General features: G+C 42.3%; 1 protein-coding gene across 11 annotated transcripts in view; it reads right to left on the minus strand.

The window, feature by feature from the left end:
• Positions 1-24,723, minus strand: part of TEAD1 (TEA domain transcription factor 1) — a 270,375-nt gene that overhangs the window by 82,524 nt on the left and 163,128 nt on the right. The gene's annotated exons all lie outside the window — the stretch shown is intronic.

Genomic DNA, 24,723 nt, shown 5'->3' on the forward strand with positions numbered 1-24,723 from the left:
TTTTTGAAAAGTGCCTTTTTGTTTGTTTGTATGCTTGTACCTAAATGGGTGGTGAGTCACTCATATAAGCAACAAATACTAACAAGGATTAGTCTGGAAATAAACCCAGTTACGTTCTAGTCTTTGATTTTTCATGTTCACATTCATATTCATTTTCCTTCTCATTCAAGTTTCTTCTCATAATTAACAGCTAGAATCACAGCCACAAGAAGATGAACGAGCTGGTGTGGCCACAGAAGCCCTACAATGACAAGAAGCTAACAGCATGAAAGTAGACACCCCCTAAAGGTAGTCAGTGAAAAAGACGACTCAGTCTCCTCCAAGTTATATAACCTTCTGGGGAAAGAATAATGCCTAAAAGTATAAACAAAAACCTTCCATCTCTACCCACCAGGAAACTGAGAAGTCTCAGAACCTGACTTCCAAAAACTATAATATAACAGGAAAATGTATCTCCAGAAGCTAAGCAGAGAAATGTATTACTAAGATACCACGTTGAAAAAAAAACCACTCATACAAGACATAGGTTCTTCTGAGCAGGTCATATTTATGACTTCAACTTGCTCTAGTACCAGGAACTGAAATTATTTCTACATACTCTATACAGGAAATGGAAAACCACCATTTCATAGCACTCCTGTTGGCTGGCTTTGTATCAGCCCAGCTCCATCCTTGTGAAAATCTCCTTTGGTCAAGAACAAGCCCGAAGTCCACTGCTGTGAAATTCACTCATGTGCTTCACCAGCCTGAGACCGTTGTGCTAGATTCTACTTTTCCTTCAACACCCCACTTGGATGTCACTCCCTTGGGGAAGTCTTCTCTAATCGCACGACTAGGTTTGATTACCCTGCTCTATACCCCCGTGGCAGCACAAACTGCACTTCTCCTTCCTAGGATATACCCAAATTGTAACTGTATTTACAATGGTATAGATAGTTGTAAAATTTGTGTTAGCTGTCTTACTTCTTCCCAGATATACAGCATACTTGAAGAGGTGGAGAACTCTGTCTTCCTCCTCAGTGTCCCCCATAGCACCTAGCACCTTGCTGGGCACAGAAAACAGGAATGAATGAAGAAATAACACAGCCTCTGTTGAAAGGGAGTGACCATATCCCCCAGATCTTCCCTGGCAGAGTAAAGAACTAGAAACGCTGATGAAGACCAACATCAAAATGTCCTTAGGGAAATCCTGTCTGAGAATTCCAAAGACTCTCTCATCACTACCTAGGATGTCCTATAGTCATGGCTCTGTCCACCACCTGCCAGTGTTGGGACTGTGCAGGACACGGTCATCACTGGAAGGCAAAGGAATCACGAAATCTTGGGGCTGGAAAGTACTCCTAGGTCATCCATTTCCATCCTTGAAAGTCTAAGTCTTCAGAAGCCTAAGTCAGCACTTCTAAAATTGAGGAAGTAGCCCATTCTATCTTAGAACATATTTATGATAAAAAGACCCTCCTTTTGGGGGTCTGCTTTAACTTTCACCCCCAGACCCTTCCTGTTCCTCTTAACAAGAAGTCCTGTCCCTTATTTATATAACTGCCTTTCAGATTATTAATGGCAGCTCTCAGGTCCTCTTGGAGTTGAACACAAGCTAATCCTCCCATGTTCCTTTGTTATCTGACAAGCTTTGGAACACTCCCACACACCATCCTGTGACCATTCTTTGTTTTCCTTTCAGAGCTCGCAGTCCAGAACTGTGGCAGTGCTCCTGCTATATAGCACCAGAGTGGGTTTATTACCTCTTTCATGCTAAATACTCTACCTCTGTTAATTAAGCCAAACACCGCATTAAATTATTAAGGAGTACAATAAATTATCAATATGTGCCAACTTAAACGCCTAGGCCTTTTACATATGGGCTCCTCTTTAGATATGTTCCTCCCCGTTTCTTTTTAATACATAGCTGAGGTTTTCAGATCCCAAAACAGAACCTTAACATTTATTTCTACTCCACTTCATCCTCTCAGATTCAGTCTATCATTTCAGTCTGCAAGATCGTCCCAGATCCTGATTCTGTGACTGAACCCTTTACCTCCACAAAAGGACCTCTAAATTCAATTCTGAGTACTGCTTTTCTAAGCATTCTCTTTCAAACTTTTGAGAACTACCAATATACCCTGTAGTGTCATTGGATCTACTTCTCCATCTCTCAGATGGTTGTACAGATTTTGCAATTTGTCTCGAAAACTCACTGACAGCAGAGCCCAGCTAGGAGTACCTAATTACCAGAAGCCAGACCGAAATGACAATGTCTGCAGACAAGCCAAGCATCCTCCAGCCTGGGGCCTCACTGTGCATCCTGTTCAGGGCTATTTGAGTGGCCAAGGCGAAATAGATCCAGGGCTCTGTATTACATACAATTTCATCCCAACCTTGTCCAGACGGCAAAAATGTCTCCTACCCTCAAACTCGCTTATTTTCCAGGAAAACAGACAGAATAGCTTGACAGGTGTGACACATAACCTACAGAACTAATTTTCAATTTCTTGTGGCACTTGAATGAATAAAATCAATATCCAAGACAGCCCTATTTGACTGTGTACTACAGCCTATACAAATGGCACCCCTTGGAGTTAAACAGTGTCAAATCAACTCATACTTTGACTGAAGTAAAATCATGTACCACATAATGACATTTTGGTCAACAATGAGCTGCATACACGATGGTGGTCCCATCAAATTATAATGACATGTTTTTACTGTATCTTTTCAATGTTTAGATTATGTTTAGATATTCAAATACTTACCATTGTGTTACAGTGGCCTACAGTATTCAGTACAGTAACACACCGCACAGGTTTGCACAGCCTAGGTGTGTAGTAGGCTTTTCTATCTAGGTTTGCATGAGTACACTTGATGATTTTCTAACAATGACTAAAACTGCCTGATGATGTATTTCTCAGAACGTATCCTGTTGTTCAGTGATGCATGAGGGTACTTCTAAAATTACTTCAACAGCTCCTTACTGGGTACTGTGGGCTGGGCACTACACTGCAGTCATTATTTCATTGAAAGTTCATCTTAACTCTCAAGCCCTTGCTTTTCAGATGAGCAAGATCACCTTTCAAACACCCATGTTCTTTGTTTCATCTATGTTTGAAACCATGAATAGTAATTATTTCTTTTAACTATTAGAACTATCTGCTTTAAATTATAAAATCTTCCCTGAAACAACTCTTAGAATAAATTCTCTTAAATGCACTGATACTACCTATAAAACTAGTACAATTTCAACTTTCCCCAGATCAAATGACTAAATCACCTACTTCATCGTACATTTTAATTTGGAAATACAGGCTGGTCTGTTACCTAGGCCAAATTATTTTTTTAATTACTTGAAATATCAAATATATAAATCCTTTAAATAAAAAACTAACCCTATGGCTTTGATTCTATTAAAATTTTCTATGTTTAATTCTAAATCTTCTCAGAATTAAAATATACATACCTGTTTAAAGAAGTATGCCATTCCAAACAATTTTGGGCTATTTGGGATTGTATATGTATGGGTGATATCAACTAGGTTCTGAGGAGAGTCTTGTCAGTGGCCCTGATAGGACATCCTAGTCCCTATCTATAATTTCCTTTTTTGTTTTCTTTATTTTTTTTCAGACAGGATCTCACTTTATCACCCAGGCTGGAGTGCAGTGATAAAATCTGGGCTCACTGCAGCCTCAATCTCTCAGGTTCAAGCGATCTTCCTGCCTTAGCCCCCCAAGTAGCGTGGAGCTGTGGTAGCGCATGGGACTACAGGCTTGCTCCACCACACAAGACTAATTTTTGTATTTTTTTTTTTTAGTATAAACCGGATTTCATGTTGCCCAGACTGGTCTCAAACTCTGAGCCCAACAATCCGCCCACCTTGGCCTCCTAAAGTGCTGAAATTACAGGCATGAGCCATTGTGCTGGCTCCTATGTATATTTCTATAGCTCTGCCCTCCAAGGGAGTGAGTTCACAGATTCCACAGCCCTGGATTTGAACCATGTTACTAAGATGCAGCATTTCCTAGGGCCAGAAGACAAGCAGCACCATCACTGATGTAACGGAAAATTGGTCTCCAAGCTACACAGCACAGTACAGTTTTGCAGACATGATCTTCATACACACACACATACACAGTGGTGTACACATACACATACACATACACACACACACACACACACGCGCGCGCGCATATCAGATTCAGTAAACCTGATGTTATAAAAATGACTTTCAATAATATTAAGTTTAATTTAATTACTATTTTCCTAAACCAATCCAGCAGTCACCTAGGGACTGTCTTCCTTTGTGCCTTACACCATGCCAGTCCGGTAAGTCAGAGATATAAAGCTTCTCTGCAACATAAAAATTCCTTTAGAAATGCACATGTCACCTCTCTAAGCCTTAGATGCTATAGCTGCAGCTGCCCTTGTTTTTCCCACCAGTCGCACATAAGCAGCAAAGACAAACACGGCCTGACCTGCCACTTTTATACTGTGATCCATGCCAGGCACTGTAATCTAGTTTTTATTTCATTTTATTTTTTCTTTTTCCTAAATAATTTAACAGAGTTCAAAGTGAGTCCATCACTGGCTTCTCTTGCATCTTGGATTGCCATGGAATTTCCTGCTTAAGGGGCAATACAGAGAAAGATCCCAGCAGAAAGGCATGAAGTTTGCACTGCGCTTGTCTTACCAGATAGAAGACTGGTTAACATTGCTGTGGGCTGTATGTATAATGGGATGTGGCCTCAAGGTCATGTTTGAGGCACAGCAAATGCACGGTCTGTGGCTAGAAATTGTAGCCCAGAGACACTGAAGCTTTAACAGTGTAAGAGCCACTTTGTAATTGAATGGAGTCAGGGAGCCACCAAGAAAAAAGCAACAGATGCAATGCTCCTCTTCCCTGGCCATGGCCAGCACTAAGGCCAACTCACACCCATGCAGGACTGGACTGCCCTGGGTCTAGGAAGAACCTCTAGCTTTTCTCTAAGAAAACCTCTGTTGGTCCTTTCCCTTAACTGGAAGGATGTGTGAGGATTCTCCACCCCTTTCTTCCAAATTAAAACAATGAAAATTAGAAAGAAAACTCATTTCCCTTGATTATTAGACCAAAGCTACATCAAACAAGGGTCTTCCACATACCGCCACCCCACAAACCCTAACTCAGTCCAGTAGCACTACTAGATTATCGAATGTTTCCTGTGAATCCCCTGAACTTTGTACCTGGGTGCACAACTGCTATCACGGCCTGTACTATCCTTGCTCATTTCTGCATGTCCAGATTCTATCTACCATCCCAAGGCCTCGTCCTTCATAAGCCTTCCAGCTGGTGGAGGCTTCCCCTTTCCCTAAACATTCATAGTCTTTGACCTGGGCTTCTTTGCTGGCAACTTGTATCTTTTTCTGCCCTATGTGGTATCATTTCGGCACATGTCATCCATTGCAACCAAGTCATAAAGTCCTTGGTAACAAGAACCAATGGCATAGATCTCTTCTCTGCCTCCCTTTCCCAGATGGCTCAACATTTACAGACCAAGTCATTCTTCAGGTCAGAAAAGAGGCTCCTACATCCCTGTAGTCCAGTTTGGCACCAGATCATCAACATAAAGTCTAAAAAAAAACAGCCAGGCATGGTGGCTCATATCTGCAATCCCAGCACTTTGGGAGGCGAGGTGGGTGGATCAGGAGGTCAGGAGATCAAGACCATCCTGATTAACATGGTGAAATCTGTCTCTACTAAAAATACAAAAAATTAGCTGGGCATAGTGGCACGTGCCTGTAATCCCAGCTACTTGGGAGGCTGAGGCAGGATAATAGCTTGAACCTGGGAGGCGGAGGTTGCAGTGAGCCAAGATGGCGCCACTGCACTCCAGCCTGGGTGCCTGGGTGACAGAGCAAGACTCCATCTCAAAAAAAAGGAAAAAGATAACCCAGTGGAAGAGAGCAAAGAAAGATGTCTTCCACAAGGGGACCCCACCCCAGAATGAGCACAAAGCATCGGGAGAGTGCTTTACAAAGAATTTTCTCAGGCAAGATTCTACAGGACAGTGCTAAACTGCCTTCTAGCCATATGCCCCCACCACTCCTTTTTTTTTTTTTTTTTTTTGAGACAAGGTCTTGCTCTGTTGCCCAGGCTGGAGTGCAGTAGCATGATAATGGCTCACTGTAGCCTCGGCCTCCCAGGCTCAAGTGATCCTCTCACCTTGGCCTCCCAAGTAGCTAGGACCACAGGCAGGTACACCAAACCTGGCTAATTCTTAAAATTTTTTGTAGAGATGGGCTAATTCTTAAAATCTTTGGTAGAGATGTTGCACAGGCTAGTCTTGAACTCCTCAAGTGATCCTCAAGCCTCAAGTGATCCTCCTGCCTTGGCCTCCCAAAGTGCTGGGATTACAGACATAAACTACTATGCCCAGTCAATGGGGCCTGTTTTTATCAGCTGGGGTTCATGGAAAGGAAAAAAAACATTTTAGGATATGAAAATCAAAAAGTATAGGTGAAGGGGACACTGAGGAAGCAACATGTCACTGTGTTGGGAGAGGTCTACAGATCAGGGTGATCAGGGTGGTGTTTTATCTCCCCATCCATCCTCCTGAAGATCTAGGGGGTATGTATCTGTGGATACTGTCAGAGGAAGCAGTAAAGAATGTGTATTAACTAACCTGTGAGGAGTTACTAATTAACCATTTCTTCTACACTGATGCCATAGCAACCTGTCCCAGCAATAACGGAAAAGAAACGAGGACTACGGAAGCTGGTCAGTTATCCACTGGTCACACATGGTCTGTGTGTGGATGGAACACAAGCAACAGGCTAAAATTATGGGGATAAAAAGATGCCATCTCAAGCTGGGTGCAGTGGTTCATGCCTGTAATCCCAGCACTTTGGGAAGCTGAGGCAGGAGGATCACTTGAGCCCAGGTGTTTGAGACCAGCCTGGCTGATAGTGAGACCCCATCTCTTAAAAAAAATAAAAATAAAAAAAAAGAAAGAAAAAATCAGCCAGGTATGGTGGCACCTGCCTATGGTCCCAGGTACTCAGGTGGTTGAGGCAGGGGGATCGCTTGAACCCAGCAGTTCAAGCCTGCAGTGAGCTAACTGTATTCCAGCCTGGACAACAGAGTGAGACCCTGTCTAAAAAAGGAAAGAAAAAGACAACATGCCATCTCTGCCTTGGAAGTGCTTATGTCTTGTCTGGAAGAACTCTCACCCATGAGAACTAGTGAGATCACCCTAACATGCGCTCTTGCAGGACCCTATGCCTCTTGGTCACAGCACACAGCACAGCTACTGTGTTCCACTTATCCGAATGACTACAAGATGAACATGTGCCTATTCCCCCCTACTACCAGACAGAGAAATCCACAAGAGCATAAAATGGGTTTTACTCATCACTGTGCCCCCAGTGCTGAAAACACAGCAGGTCCTCATTGAGTACTTACAGATGGAATAAATGATGGAGCGAGAGGGATGGAGAGCCAGGGAGGGAGAAGGGGCACGGGCTAAGATTAGGTGTAAGGAAAGGCTCATGAACAGCATCTGAACCAGTCCCGCAGCATGTCCAATGAGGAAGTTCAGGCAGCAAGGTCTCGGTTAATCCCCAATATAAATCATTGACCAGAAATCAGCACCAATGTGGAAAATCACCAGAAACAGCAAGGCTGCCCATTTGGGGTTGTCAGGGGCTGGTACTATTTGTTCCCAAACTAAAAGTTCCCCAAAGGACTGACAGCATTCAGGAGGTAAACAGTGGCAATTCATGGAGATAATATGTGTCTGCATTCACCCAGGGGCTTATTAAAAACAGCTTTCAGAGAAAGAGCATACAGAGAAAGGCTGTGTTAACTCCTGGCTACTTAGAACTTCTATCTCACATCCCTGTGAGTGTCTGGCAATAACTCAAGTCCCACCTTCTCAGGAGTTTGTATCAGTCAACGGCAGCTGATAACATTACCACGTGATGACTCCACAGAACACTGTGTTCTCCTGCATCTCAGAGGAACCGCTTACAAACTACACATTTGCATTGGGTTACAGGGGTCAGAAAGAGATGAGCAAGAAAAAAATATCAAAGGCTGTGTAGTGAGTACAACACTGCTATGTTAGATAGAAGTTATTTTGGTTGTAACTATTTCTAGATGAAAAATAAATATAAATGACGTAAGTTTTCTTAGTGGTTCATTCTCTATGAGGCAATAAAGATATGCCACACAATTACTTTCTTAACCCTCTAATGAACAGTTTGACTACCCAATACTGTAACTATGCCTCAAATCATTTTTCTTTCTAATCCACCCTCTACACAGCTACCTAAAACACAGCTTTCAGTTAGCCACTCTACTGATGTAAGACCTTCCATGGCTCCTACTGCCCACATCTACAGGAAAAAATGCTTTAAGATGGTGTTCAATGTTTTCCCCACTCTCTGGCCCCTAATTATTTTTCGTGACACACCACCGCCACCACCACCAGCACCACAATTCATTTTACTACCATCAAAATACATATCAAGCTTCCAGTTCCCTAAACCCATCCTGCCATGCTAAGGTCTTACAGCTTCAAGACCCCTTAAGACCACCAGGGAAAATCTTTCCAGGTCCAGCTCAGATGTCTCCTCCACGAAACCTCACCTGAAACGTGCCTGAAACATGTGCTAGACATGGAGAGTGTGGTGAGGAGTAAGCCAGGGAGCCAGGTAACCAGAGCTTACTTCACCAGACCAGTGACTGCGAAAGATCACAATATTATAAAGTGAAACAAAAGGTGCTATGAGTTAAAAACAAGTCACTTAGTATAGGAGGGGAATGATGGCTTGACTTTAGCCAAGAAGCAAGAGATTTACCACTCTGTCCTGGTCTCATAGTTCTTTACTTCACGTGTCAGGGCACTGCCCACAATCAGACTCTACTAAAGGTTCCCTGTGTAACAGACTACAAGTTTCTTCAAGGTACAGTCCATGTCTTCTACATCTTGGTATCCCATACACTTAAGCTGTAGATGAGATTTAATGAAGGCACTTTGGGAGGCCAAGGCAGGCGGATCACTTGAGGTCAGGAGTTTGAGACCAGCCTAGCCAACATAGTGAAACCCCGTCTCTACTAAAAATACAAAAATTCACCAGGCGTGGTGGCACAAGCCTGTAATCTCAGCTACTAGGGGGGCTGAGGCAGGAGAATTGCTTGAAGCAGAGTGGGGTGGAGGTTGCAGTGAGCCAAGATCAGGCCATTGCACTCTAGCCTGGGTGACAGAGTGAGACTATGTCTCAAAAAAAAGATAAGATTTAATGGAACCTGAACTTGCTGCCCCCAACTGTGACCTAAATAGACCCCTACCCACAGGCTCTCAAGGGCCCAACAGTTCTTGCCATTCATCTTGCAGGCATTCGCCTTTTCTTACACCTCCACATCTGGTTATGTTGCCTTCCTATACCAATAGGTCCTCATCCACTACAAGCAAAACCCAACCTCCTTAGCCTGGTACGTAAAGCTAACAGCCCACTCCTGCACAGGGCTCCTCTATTCTAGTTCATGGACCTTCACAGAGTTCCCTAGACCACTGTCATGCTTTTCCAAAGATACCTCCATGCCTTTGTGGAACCACCTATCCTTATATGTTCTTTCCTTTCTCTTTTGCCTGCAAACTCCTATTCATCCCTGTAAGCCCCACCTGGAACACTTCATCCCTGATGTCTGCTGGGAGCCATCCAAACTGAGTTAGCCACTTCCTCCTTTGTAACCTCAAGTACTGAGCATGCATCCCTGCTACTGCTGCACTGCCATTACTTATCTACAGACTATTCATCCACCTCCTAGAATAGTGACTACTCCATGGTAAAGCACCTGTCTGGTTATCTGATTTCAGATCTGGCAGCTATAAAGTAGGTGCTCAATAAATTATTTTTTCCTTTTTTTTTTTCTGAGACGAAGTCTTGCACTGTCGCCCAGACTGGAGTGCGTGGTGTGATTTCAGTTCACTGCAACCTCTGCCTCCTGGGTTCAAGTGATTCTCCTGCCTCAGCCTCCCAAGTAGCTAGGATTACAGTTGCCTGCCACCATGCCTGGCTAATTTTTTTTTCATTTTTAGTAGAGACTGGGATGTTGGCCAGGATGGTCTCGAACTGCTGACCTCAGGTGATCCACCCGCCTGGGCCTCCCAAAGTGCTGGGATTACAGGTGTCCATCACCACACCAGCCCAGTCCTTTTAACTATAATGGTAATGTCACTGCACTGGGTTTATATGCCTTCATTGCTTGAACTGATACATAAGGTCCTAAAAGGGGTTTAAAAGGCTTTCTGTTCAGGAAACCATACTACAGGGCATCTAACATAAACCCATAATGCTTCTACAGTCGATGTTGTTGAAATTGAACATCTTTTCCAATCTTTGCATCCTCTTCAATTTTCAAAATGACACAGTCCTAAAAACTGTTTCCAAGTAAACAGAGCATTTATTGTGGTATCTTAACATTAAGAGGTCACTATGCAAGCCACATGCTTACTACAGTCATCTTTTAATTTGAAATAGATGTTTCGATGGTCAGGCGAGGTGGCTCACGCCTATAATGCTGGCACTTTGGGAAGCCGAGGGGGACAGATCACAAGGTCAGGAGCTTGAGACCAGCCTGGCCAACATGGTGAAACCCTGTCTCCACTAAAAACACAAAAACTAGCTGAGTGTGGGGGTAGGCGCCTATAATCCCAGCTACTCAGGAGGCCGAAGCAGGAGAATTGCTTGAACCCGGGAGGCGGAGGTTGCAGTGAGCCTAGTTGTTGCACCACTGTATTCCAGCCTGGGTGATGAGCAAGACTCTGTCAAAAAAAAAAAAAAAAACACCCAAAAAACAAGGAAATAGATTCTTCACTGAATAAATAGTAGGAATGAGGTTTTTGCCAGAGGGTAGTATAGCCAAAATTCTTACAATTTGTGACAGACTGTAAAATTAAGTCTATAAATAGGCTGGAGGCATTGTATAAAGCAGCATGTCTCTCGCTGGACATACAGTATCTAGTTCTCGGTGTAAAAACACAACTATCACCAGAAGAACTGTGTCAGCTTCTGAAGCTATTATAACAATAGCTACACAAAGGTGAGTTATGCAAGCATTAAGTCAAATGGCATGCCCAGGGATGACCTGCTGCTTAGAAAACAGCTAAATGTCTAGGCACTCAGTAACCTAACAATAATATGGAAAGCATGATGAAAAAGAAGAACATTTTAAAAAGCACTCAAACTGAAGAAACTGAAATTTGGGGAATAAGCTAAATGAAACATTATTTTGGGGGGTGGTTAGAGGTGGTATGAGGCTATAGAAAGTTGGGCAAAAGCAAGGTGCAGTGGCTTACATCTGTAACCCCAGCACTTTGGGAGGCCAAGGTGGGGGAATCACTTGAGGTCAGAAGTTCAGGACCAGCCTGGCCAACATGGCAAAATCCCATCTCTACTAAAAATACAAAAAATTAGCTGGGCGTGGTGGCGTGTGCTTGTAATTCCAGCTACTCAGGAGGCTGGGGCAGAAGAATGGCTTGAACCCAGGAGGTGGAGGTTGCAGTGAGCTCAGCACCACTGCACTGCAGCCTGGGCAACAGAGGGAGATTCCGTATCAAAAAAAAAAAAAAAAGGGGGGGGGAGGGAGGGAGGGAGGGAGGGAAGGAAGGAAGGAAGGAGGGAGGGAGGGAGGGAGGGAGGGAGGGAGGGGAGTTGGGCAATGCCATGTACTGCGTATCTACTATGCAGCAGCACTATGCAAAATCACTGTGCTTTTCTTTTTTTTTTTTTCTTTTTTTTGCGATGGGGTCTCACTCTGCTGCCCAGGTTGGAGTACAGCGGTGTGATCATGACTCAGTGCCACCTAGACCTCCTGGTCTCAAGCAATCCTCCCACCTCAGTCTCCCAAGTAGCTAGGACTATAGACGTATGTCACAATACCCAGCTAATTTTTTTGTCTTTTTTTGTAGAGATGGTGTCTTACGTGTTGCCCATGCTGGTTTTGAACTCCTGGCCTCAAGCAATCCTCCTACTTCAGCCTCACAAAGTGCTGGGATTACAGGCGTAAGCCACTGCACCGGGCCAAAGCACTGTGCTCATATACCACAAATTTAACCTTCACATCCACCTAATTCTACCTAGCTCAGCATTTTATACATGCTGAAACTGCACTTCAAAGAAGTTAAGCAACTTCCCTAAGTTCCCCAGCTAGTTAAGCGGTAAAGTCGGGATTTGAACCCAGCTTTGTCTTCCAAGCTCCTTATTCCTTAACATTAGACCAACTGTTAAGTGTTTAATGAGGACAAAATCTTAGATGGGAAGAGAATCCAGCCATGAAATGAACTGAATTGTGCACACATCACTTTAAAGTTCTCTAATTTCTCATCTACAATACAGAATATAAAGCCTCAACTCTTTAAGCATCCAAAGACTACATAATCTGGCCCCAAGGTACTCCCCTCTCCCATATAGTAAAATTTATAAAATATTTTCTATATAAAAGGGATTATGCTAGGCTCTAGAAGAGAAACACACTGGAATAATCCAGGCTCCTTGCCCTCGAGGAGTTCATGGTCTAGGAAGAGAAATGAGGCTAGAAGCCAAACAATGGTAATCAAAGACAGAATGATTAGATGAATAGGAGGAGACTACTGAGGAAGGGCCTGAGACAGGTGCCCAGAGATGTTTCCTCCTAGGGTTGTCATGCTCTAGGTCATTGTCCCCACTGTTGTAGCCACATCTGACCTGTCTCAAAACTAGGAGCAGCCAGAGGTGACCCTGTAATCGGCCAGTTACTACAGAGAAAGCAGTGGGCTATGATACAGGCGTCCCACTGGAGATGATGACCAAGCAAACCAAGAAAAGCACCTTTCTTGGTTGAGCTTTAGATTCAGGACAGTCACCTCATTTTTCTTCTCCTTTTAAAATTCTAGGCTGGGCACAGTGGCTCAAGCTTTTAATCCTAGAACTTTGGGAGGCCAAGATGATGATTGCTTAAGGCCAGGAGTTCAAGAACAACCTGGCCAACATAGCAAAACTCCATCTCAAATACAATAAAATAATGTAAAATAAAATAAAAATAAATTAACATAAACACATTCTGCCTGTAAAAAGTTAAAATGTCACATGGACAAACCAGTTTTTGTCTTTTCTCCTGCCACTCTCTACACACACTTCTGTCTCTAAAAATCCTTATTCCTGTCATGTTGGGTGCTATTTCCTTTGTGTGAAATGCGCCCCCCCCCCCCGCCCCGCCACCAAATCTACTGAACAATGATTCCTGAGCTGCCAGGCCTCTGCAGCTGGCACTTCCACTCACTCCCCAGTAGTGGGCTGGGTCTGCCCCTCCTGCTCACCATATCTTGTGCACACCACTAACACAAGCTTGCTACACCACACTGCACCTGTTTTTACTCATTTTCCTGGGCAGATTGTGAGCTTTGTGAAGGCAGGACCCACATCCTACTCCCATCTACTCCATCCTCCCAACCTCTGGCTCTGTATGAAGAACGTGCTACTTAATGATATTGCTACTGGTGACTTGAGCCCCTCCCTGAAAGAAAAAACATCTGAATAAGGGATATCATGGCACATGGGAGGCGGTGACTGTCTTCTTTGAATGGGCAGAAAGAAAGGGAGCCGGAAGCTGCAGGAAGACAGAGAAAGCAATATGTTGGCAAGCACTGGTGATGCAAAGGAGACTGCAACAGGGCTCCTGCCTTCAAGGAGCTCACAGTCATGTTGGATGCTCATGGAATGCAGAAATACCCATGAATCTTTCCTCTTCCTGAGCTCCAAGAAATCAAAGAGGAATCCACAAGCACAGCTGAGACAGAGTGGCACTGAAAGAGGACATGTGGCTGTTTTATTCCCTAGCAGAACGAACCTGGAAAGCTGAAAGCCCTTCTTACTTCAAAATTAGCTCAATCTTCCCTGTTTTTAATTCTTTTTCTTTTAGAGACGGGGTTTCACTGTGTTAGCCAGGATGGTCTTGATCTCCTGACCTCATGATCTGCCCGTCTCCACCTCCCAAAGTGCTGGGATTACAGGCATGAACCACCATGCCTGGCCTGTTTTTAATTCTTGTGATCTTCATCAATTTCAGATTTAGCAACCTGCTTCAGTCTGCCACTGACAAAGAGATTACTATTCAGCATTTAATTGAGAAAAACAAATTTTCTAAGAAACACCTCAACTTGTTTATAAACAGAACAGGTAAGAACGAACTGGACAAATGGAAGACAAACAAGCTAACTCAGGGCCTTATTCTCAGTAACCACAATATTTTCTACAGACAAATGAAATATATACAGTCAACAAGGCTTTATCTCCAAGCTCATTCACCACACAGAAGTTTGACTTAAAAAAAAAGGCAGAGCTCAAACTACTCATGTGGCTGGGGCCCTGAATGTTGCTTTGTAAAGATATCTCAGAGTGAAATTATCCAGCAAACTCTTGTGTGGATAGAAGGTTCCACAAGTCAACAGCCGCTTAAGCAGTTTAAACCAACAAGCAAGATGCCCTCTATTTAAATGCTATGAGTGAATCTATTTTAAGCCTTTAAAAATCCTTTGGGCAGGTGTTTAAGCTGTGCACAGACTGAGCCTGTGGAGGCTCTGGGGGGTGGGGGAGGGCGGGCTCCACTCTCCATGCAGGCAACATTTTGTGCAGACAATCTTCCTGCAGCAGGTCATGTGACAAAGGCCAAATAAACAGCATCTGGGGATTTTCAATTACAGACCTTCGCCCAGCATGCCTGCACTGTAATCTCTACCAGATGAGGCTCAGGCCTCCCTATTTTCAATAATTCACACACTGTGTACACATAACATGACAATAAGGGCATTCATGGTGTGGCCTGATTCGCAGATCAAAGCTAGCAAAGGGCCAGCTGTAAGCATGCTCGGCTGCTGGATGATTCGTGCCTTTCACAGGCTTGGAAAGGCGCTCCACAGGACCTGGCAAGCCATCCTCTTTCCTGTGTGGTATGCTGAGCAAACTCTGAACATGAACGGGACATAGCCCCCAGGGACAGCCAGAGAAGTGACCAATTCTATGTGCATTTGGAGTACTGGGAAAGATTCGAACACCAACTACTCTACAAGCTGCCTCTTGGGACAGAATTGTCTTACCTGGCCCAAGATGCATGCAAAAGGTCACCACTCAAAGGGGCAGGTGGTTCTTGAGACAAAACGTGTTCTACAAAGACGGTACCATTTCCATACTTAAGAAAACCTTAGCCAGGTGCAGGTGCTCGAGTTCAGAAATCCACTGGCTGTGCAATTCCCTGTCAGCCATCACACACATGCACACAGACTCAGACACAAACTACATGGAGGTGTATTGCTGATGCATGTCACAGAGCTTTGGATCTGTGAAAGAGGACACTCTGTTGTTATTACTGAATTCCCTACACATTAACTCAATTAACTCTCGTGCTAGACTAACACTTCTAGCTGCTGTGTGTGCGTGTGTGTGTGTTTGCGAACGCGCACAAAAGTGCTTTTAAAGCATTCGCCATTCTCAAGTCTGCAACATTCCAAATGTCTCTTTCCTTGAATTGCAACTGGAGAAAATAAGGACACCATTTCCTCATGTAAAGATCTCAGACCAGGCACAATGGCTCACACCTGTATTCCCAGCACTTTGGGAGGCCAAGGCGGGTGGATCACTTGAAATCAGGAGTTCAAGACCAGCCTGGCCAAGATGGTGAACCGCGTCTCTACTAAAAACAGAAAAATTAGCCAGCGGGTAATTATAGGCGGGCACCTATAATTTTAGCTACTAGGAAAGCTGAGGTGGAGAACTGCTTGAACCCAAGAGACGGGAGGTTGTAGTGGAGATGGCACCACTACACTCCAGCCTGGGCAAATAGTGAGACTCTGTCTCAAAAAAAAAAAAAAAAAAAAAAGATTTCATACCCGTCAATCAGGCAGGAACCAGAAGAAAGCCATAATGGTGACTTCCTTGGAGCCAACACATGCTGCTCACCAGCTGTGGGCTGTGTGTCCTTACCCGCTTTTCTCGCTCATTCAGAATGGTTTCCTCTTAATCACAATAATCCCAAAAGTGCTAAAACATATCAATCGTTGGGTAAGCCCGGCCTACAAAGGGCCAGCCGGTTGGCTTTTATGGCCTTGTCCAACAGCAGCTGATACTTCATTCAGTGACAAATCCAATTTAGCAGTTACAAGAGGTTTAGCATCCCTGAAAAAAATATTGGGGTTGATCTGGCACTGTGAAGTCAGCAAATGCTCCACTGCCATATTGTTGTAGAGATTTTTCTGCCGTCATATTTGGATGTCTATAACCAACTGTCTCGCACCTTCCCCACTCCTACCCTCCCAACCCCCGATTTGATGCTGGTGGTGGTGGTGGCAACAATTTAATCCCTGGATAAAAAAATATAGACAACAAATCACATGTGAAAACTGACTGAATGTGATTTTATCGTCATTCCCTCAAATATAAAAAGGGGGAGCAACTGGTTCTCCTTTTCAAACAGGAATTTCTAACATGTTGAAAGAAAAAGCTATGAAGGAAAGGTGATTTTATTCTATCTGGACTCTTAGTTCTGAAGAGTAAAAAGAGATAAGCAAATGTGAAGTTCTTAGCCTTGGATTAAAATTTGTCTTATTAAAAACAATGGTGGGACTATCATAAAGACCTTGTAACTAAAGTATTTACATTCATTTAAACATTAAAATGCTAAAACAAAAAAAAAGCATTAACTCATGATGGGTGGAAATAAGGAACTGGCAGAAAAGCTAGTTTTTGAATATTTAATATACATTCTTTACAGAAAATCATATAAATTCAAGTTAAAAGAATCTCCAAAGAAAATAACTTGGATAATTTAGCTATAAAAGGACTTCACAACCAACAAAATGTCATATTGAAGCAACAAGGTAATTTATAAAGTAAAAGGTAAATGATCTCATAGAAACGTGGGCTGATTATTCCTTTAATATTAGGCTTTGCCGTCAATATTGGTTATTTTACCCCAGCTCCGGTTTTAATAATACCAAAAAAGTGACCAGAGAAACATCTGATTTTAAAAAAGAACAAGTTTTCAGTGCCATAAATGAGATGCATGCAATTGTGGCTGGCAAGACATCAACAATGAAATATTCCATACATGAAGTTCTTATTTTATGTGGGTTTTAAAACTTTATTCTTTTCTCTGGATTTTTAAACCACAAACTGAAAACTAAAACAAAATAAACAACCAAAACCTGCAGATCTGAGAAGACATTCGGCTTTTGTGAATAACAATCCATTAGATTAATATTTTGTCAATGTCACTTGTCACAACAAAAGCGGTAGCATTTATAATTTACTCTAAGGCTGTTTTAATTAAAATTCAAAAAACCACGACAAAGCTATATTGAATTTCATTTGCTGCATTGTAATTACTTTGTAGCTGACTATAAACAGTATTTTATTACATCCACAAAAATGCATTTAAAAGCTAACAGTAATTCATAGACACTGCAAGAACTGAGGGAACAAGTCCTGTCACTTCTACTTTGAATAGAGAGCTATTTCCTACTTTAATGTGACATTAAGAAATGAAGATGCATAATCTTTTCCAATCTGAGGGGTTCTATGGATCTGCCAACATTACCTTCCCTTAGAGCTGGGCTCGGACTCCTTGTGAACACAGATTTGGCAGAGCCAGATCTATGTGCATCCTCCCAAGACCAAGAGAAAGGGTCTGACTTGGCTCAAACCCAACAATGAGACAATAGAGGCTGCCAGGCATGATGGATGACTTAAAGGACTTAAAACCACCATTTGCATCCTCCCAGATAAACAATTAGCTAGAAAAAATTTTTTTTTGTTGTTTTCCTGGAAGCAACTTCCAGTGCTGTTAATCTGCCTAGCAGAAGAGAGTTAGTTTAGTGAAATTAGAATAAAATTAGAAAATGTCTCAAACAAATGTCCTTAAAGTATCTCACTGGAATTAGAAGAAATAAACCATTCATTTTACATTTTTTTTAAGTTTAGAATTTTAAAAGTTGGAAAAGGCTTTGACACTTGTAACTCTCTTAAAGTTAGTGTCAGAAGGCTTTCAATATATTTATTTAGTTCATTTTTCTATCCCGTCTTCTTTCTTTTGAAATCCATCTAATTCTTAAAGGCAGCATAATAAAAAAATTCACTTATTGAACAAGGCAGGCAGGAATAAACACGATTTAAGCATGAAAGAAAGGAAATAGCCTTCAGACATGCTTGCCAGATAAAAAATCAGTGGTTCTGTAACTGCATACAACCAATTTTATGGAGCTCATGAAGACCCAGGAGAGAATGCTTGAGAAACGACAGAGAAATCTCTTAAAAGTCACCCTGCATTTCTCTAGAATGAATTTACAGGACAGGCTAAGAGTATCTCCGGAAGTTCACCAAGCCTCCATTAATAAATGAGGCAGCAGTGTGGTTTCCATGGCAACAGAATCCTAACTCTAGCAAGCTTAGTGAACAGCTGCCAAAGATTTCTCCTCAAATCTCAACTTCCTGTTTCCAGGTACTGACAAAACCAAACATACTTTTAAGCCCAGGGAAACAGCAACAGCATAGGGATTTTCAAAAAGGATTCTTGTAATGGTGGTTTGGTCAAAAGCGAGGTGGAAGTATCACAGGACTCAGCAACTCAATCTTGCTGCAGAGGCTTGGAGGACACTTTTAAAGGGAGCTAAGAGCCCCCTGAGAATGTTCAGTGAGTTAAATATATTTGCTATAATATTATAATGTGTTATGACAAGCTATATATCATTATAATAGGTTCTCATGATAGAATAGGTTCACATTCGCCTTTTTTTTTTTTCTCATTTGTTCCGTGGAATGATTTGGGGGTTTGGGTCAGCTTGATTCAGAATTCAGCACATGAGGAAAGCTGACTACATTTCTTTAACATATGTAACCCTGAGGTTTATAGGAGAGGTTATGATATATTTTAAAAGAGACCTTCCCAGACTCCTCCATATGAACAGGAAAGTGTAGAAAAGCACGGACGCTAGGACTCCGCATGAGCAGTCACTGACTTTAGGGAAAGTTATCAGCCTTTGCGAGCCTCAGTTTCCCCAAAGGTCTCATACCCTATGATGCTATGATACGACCATAAGCCCTAGCTACTTTAACACTCCTTCCAAATACATACAGAGAACACCAGAAAGCACTAGTGTGCTTCGATTCTCCATCTCCCCTTTCCCTCTAAACATGGAAGAAGCTGAGTTACCAGGGTGCAAACTGAAGGAAGATGGCACAGTCTCAATAAATTCAAGTAGCTGAAAGAGGGGCAGCTACCATGATAGCAGCCTGGAGGGGGCATGTGGAAGGATTCTCAGAAAGGCCAGAGAGAATTCTAAACCAACCCCAAAACCAACCCCTCCAAGAACAGCATGAAACCAACATTCCCCGTAGAGTTTTATTCTTTATGCTAGGGTAGCAAACACACTTCCTAACTGGAATGCATCCTCACCACCTCAGGAGCTGCACTGAGAGCGGACAGAGACTCTCTAAAGCCAGTGGCTTGCTAAACACCGATTATAGGCATGTCTTGGTGGGGACAGCTAAAAGGACCAAAGTTGGGGAAAAGGCAGCTCTTCTGTACCCACTAAGCTTATACTCTATCTACCCCATGGTATACATAAGAGATGCAGGTAGGAAAAAGAGGCAGAGCCACAGCAGCTATATATTTTTCAGGATTTCCCTTTTAATTTCACCTATGAATAATCTGGATCTATGTCCCTCTCTGCATCCATAAAGTAACTTCCCACATGACTCACACATGCACCCCCCTTAGCATATTTTCATGTTAAAAGGCTTTAGCAGACAGTAACAAATTCCTGACAGCTACAACTGATAACTTGAGACGAGAAAAAGTATTCCATTTCAATTTTCAGACAGGTGTGGCTTGGGGACAAACCAGCTGAAGGACGGGGAGGGCAAATTTCCAGTACAACTCTCCCTATAAAAGCAATAAAGTTACTATTGATGGAGAACAATCAAATATCCACCAGAACTCTGAAAGCCACTGAGTATCTCATCCCAATCCACTCACAAGGACCCATGCAGAAAGTCACCCTATGCATATAAACTTCCCTATGAAGTCTATGCCTTAGTTTTCTACCTCAGAGAAAAATGAGAGGCTTCTGTTATGAATGGAGCCCCTCCAGCCTCGAGAGAAGATCTGCAGAGAGTTGGAAATATCTATTAATATAGACAGCACTTCCAAACTGCAGGAAGAGCACACAGCTAGACCACGGACCCAGGCATCCAGGCTAAGACACGGCCATTTATTTCATCAAAGTGAAAATGAGTAAAAGTTAAGTGAAGGACTATTATGCAGAAATGATCATCCCCAGTATATGAATTTTGACTGACCTTTCTCTACAATTTAATTATAGGAGGTTGCATTTACCAGCGCAACACTGGCTATGGCCTCTTAACCCTCACAAGCTTCTCATGGCTTCTTGTGACTCACATCCTTACACAATCATTCCACTGCAAAATATCCATCTCTCAGACTCATCCACCAGCTACCCTTCTTGCCTTGGTCCTCACTGTTTCCTTTCTGGTCTTTTAAAGCTGCCTCTGAACTGTTTTCCTTACTTTCTATCTGCTCCCACTCTCACCCTTCCTTAAGGCTGCAACCAGAGGGATCTTTCTTAGATTAATGAGTCTTACCACATTACCTTCAATGTGGGCTTTCTATCATTTCATCCCCTACACCTAGAATGCCAACTCTTGTCGCTGCCTGCAAATTTCTATCCATCTTTTAATATCCAACTGAAACAAAACCTTCCATTACATGCAGTTGGTGATTTCCTGGTCATGCTCCTTACGTTCTGAACCTGCTGTGATAACCCCACCATGTTCTGGCATCACTTCTTTCCACAACCAATGTCTCTACTAGTCCCTGAAGTACTGCTATGTGGCAGGAGCTTTTTCCTGTAAATTTCTGTTACTCCAGTCCCCAGAACACAGCCTAGCACCTGGGACATAATAATTCACTGAATGAATGGGCCAGAAAATATGTGGACAGAGAGAATGCAGTATTTCTTTCTGAAGCTCGTGATCTTCAAAAAGAGTCGTGGTGGTGGGTTTTTTTTTTTTTTGGGACTGAGTCTTGCTCCATCACACAGGCTGGAGGGTAGCCTCTGCCTCCCGGGTTCAAGTGATTCTCCTGCCTCAGACTCCCAAGTAGTTGGGAATACAGGTGTGTATCACCATGCCTGGATAATTTTTGTATTTTTAGTAGAGACGGGGTTTCACTATGTTGGCCAGGCTGGTCTCAAACTCCTGACCTCAGGTGATCTGCTGGCCTCTGCCTCCCAAAGTGCTGGATTACAGGCGCAAGCCACTGTGCCCAGCCCAAAAAGTTTTTTTATTTTTTTAGTAAGTTGGAATGAAAACTATTGAGAAAAAAAATTTTTTGGGAATTGTCCCAAGTCCACAGAAAACAATCCTCAGAGTTCTTTCCTAAGTTGTGTGGTGACGTGTCTTTTGTCAAAAGAAATTTATAAGTCTGTTTCCCCAAATTGAGCCACACAGATTTTCTGTTGAGGAACCATTTTATGTCATGTGTGTGGTTTCTCATCTATCCAAGCTTCCTAATTGCAAAATACTATCACTCTATAACCAACAAGCAAACTGTACTGCCTGGGCTTAGAGAAACTCTCTTAGAGATATTAATATTAGAGAACCAGAAATGTTTGGCTCTACAAGATACTTTAGAGACAATTTCAACTAACGATTTCAATTTTGCAGATGAGAAAATGAAAGCAAAAAGAAGCGAAAAGAAATGCATCAGGCCACAACACTTGTGAGTTTACGAAGGATCTCCTGACTCTGAAGCACTGCTCATTTTAAAACCAACGTATAATCAACTTTTGTTTTACATGAACTTTTTACTTAAAATCTTAAAATTTATCTTTAAACTACATTCCATCATTAACATTTACTAAATACATGAAACATGTCTTTAATTTGCTGCCAATATGATTTGAATCCAAAAGTGTTCTTAATTAGAGAAAAACAATACAGATATATTTGGAATTTATGTCCCAGAGGCTATTCTAATCACAATTACATAATCAAAAAGTAAAGCCTGGTTTTCTTCCTTAAAGGATCAGGAGCCTAGGGATATTCTTGGAGGCCATGTAGCCTCGTCCATATTAAATATTACCTAAGGATAATACAGTGCTCCAAATCCCCCTAAAAAGTAGAATCCTATTTGTTACACATTCCTCCCAAATGTATTACAAGTTTCACAAAAGGAAGTCCCGTATTAACACAGAACCCAGAACTTCTGTTATTAGGATTCATGAGAATGTGTTGTAAGTCATTAAGTGACCATATTGTTTTCAAAATCCCACACAGGTCAGGCACAGTGGCTCACAGCTGTAACCCCAGCACTTTGGGCGGCCCAGGAGGGCAGATCACCTGAGATAAACAGTTTAAGACCAGCCTGGCCAACGTGGGGAAACCCCATCTCTACTAAAAACACAAAAATTAGCTGGGTGTGGTGGCAGACACCTGTAATCCCAGCTTCCTGGGAGGCTGAGGCAGGTGAATCGCCTAAACCTGAAAGGCAGAGGTTGCAGTGAGCTGAGATGGCACCATTGCACTCCAGCCTGGGCAACAAGAGCAAAACTCCATCTCTAAATATATAAATAAATAAATATCCCATAGATTAAAAAGTAACCCTGAAGAGAGACAATGAAATCTCTTTTCTCTTAACCAATCTGATGATATAACAGGCAAACAGAAGTGAAAAGGGCCAATTTTGAGCAAATTCACAGTGTGTCCTCAAACATGAAAGGTAACAAAATCTAATGAGTCCCTGCTTTACCCTATGAAGAATCATCTACTGGGGAGATGATGGCACACACATATTTCCCGTGCACACCAAAGGCCACACCTTCCCTGATGGGCATATACGATGTTCTGCTGGGGATGGTACTCTGGTCCCCAGTCCACAATTTCAAACTTAAAAGTGTGGAGTCCTTTCTCCAACTACACTGCTTCTCTGAATTCTATATTCCTTTATCCAGGGGTGTGTCCGAACCATTTACATTTCGGCTGTTAAGATATTCAGGGTAACAAAATTCAAAATGATTATGCAACATTTTGTCCTAAAAATCCTTCTTTATGATTCTAGTTGCATCTACATTCAGGCATTTAGGGAAAAACTGGATAAACCTACATTTAATTTTTATGGTTTTAAACTTCCTGTCTATCTCCTTTCAACTTTCTTCTTTCCAGATGGAGGGAGCCCAATGTCTCCAGTCCGTCCTTACCTAAAAGTGATCCCCACGATCATTTTCACTGATGGAAAGTGTGCTCATCTCTTTACAACCTTCTTCAGGAGCTGCAAAAGACTGTGCACAATTCCAGGGGCCAACACAAAATGACTAGACTAGAGACTTGCAGGAAAATACACATCAAGGTTCAATGGTTCAGAGGGAGGGGCCTCAGTCTGGGTGTGTCAGGAGACCCGGTTCAAATTCCAGTTTGATTTGTCTAAATCTCAGTTTTTACACATGTAAAAAGGTTGTAACACATCCTCAAAGAATTGTCATGAGGACTAATAAGAAACATTTTTATGAAATCTGCTAGCACAGTAGCTGGCATATAGCAAATACACTAAATATTAGCTGAATCCCAAATTAGTTATAAACTCATTTCTCAACACCATTATAATTTCTCACTCACATTTTTAAAAATGTGATCTCAGTGCAATTACTCTCTTGACGAAACAGAAACAGGCACACACTCCTCTGACATTCATCACTATCAGTTCAAGGAGGGAAGAGAGAGCTCTCATTCCCCTGAAACTTTTTGTTTTACTCAAAGCACTGTGTGCCAACAGAAAGACTGGTCAAAGGGCATCGAAGGCTAATTCACAAAAGAGGAAACATAAATGGTTTGATAATATGAGAAGAGGTCCATCCTCACATGTAGTCCATCAAGGCAAGATCGAACAATAAAATACCCTATGATAACCTATGATATGTTGCCTATGATAACCTTCTGTTTTCCCAAGAGGATATACTGCTGTTGGGGCAATACATTGGTTCGGTCCTTTTGGATAGCAATTTGATTATATGTATTGAAAGGCTTTAAAATAAACTTTGCTTATAAGGTTAATTTAAGGATATAATCTGGAATCCGAGAAAAATGGTGCTAAGAGATGTTAGTCACAATTATCTAATGGAAAACAGAGAGAAAAACAGACTTAAACAACTAAAAATAAAAAACTATTAAATAAACTCCCTCTGAAAAGAACATTTAAAAAACAAGCATTAAAAGTTATATTTAACAGGAAAGGTTTAAGTAGGAAAGCGAGATGAATGACCATACAGGATGATCTCAACTTTCTACAATGAAAATAAAGTCATACGAAAGAAATACATCAAAATGCTAACAGTGGTTGTCTCTGGGTGAGAGGTATGTGGATGGGCTTTTCTCCTTCTTTATCCCCCTGCTTCTCATTTGGGCAAACCTGTCTCTCCTCTGCACTCGCGGCTGAGCACACTGTCTGCAGAGGCAGCACCTGCAGTTGTGCATAAGCAACACGTGTGTATAGTAAGGAGGACCCAGGGTCCTATTAGAGGGCAGCCAAGCCCATTCTGTAACCCTGACTCTCCAAAGGTAAAAGGTGACTGCATTTCATCCCATTTTAACCTTAAGGACCTTTCACAAATCCAAAAACAAGGTACAACTAAGTTCTAAAGTGACTTGACAGAT

This window comes from Aotus nancymaae, unplaced genomic scaffold (genome assembly GCF_030222135.1).
Source record: "Aotus nancymaae isolate 86718 unplaced genomic scaffold, 86718_ANA_hifiasm-v0.15.2.pri h1tg000059l, whole genome shotgun sequence".
NCBI classification, from domain to species: domain Eukaryota; kingdom Metazoa; phylum Chordata; class Mammalia; order Primates; family Aotidae; genus Aotus; species Aotus nancymaae.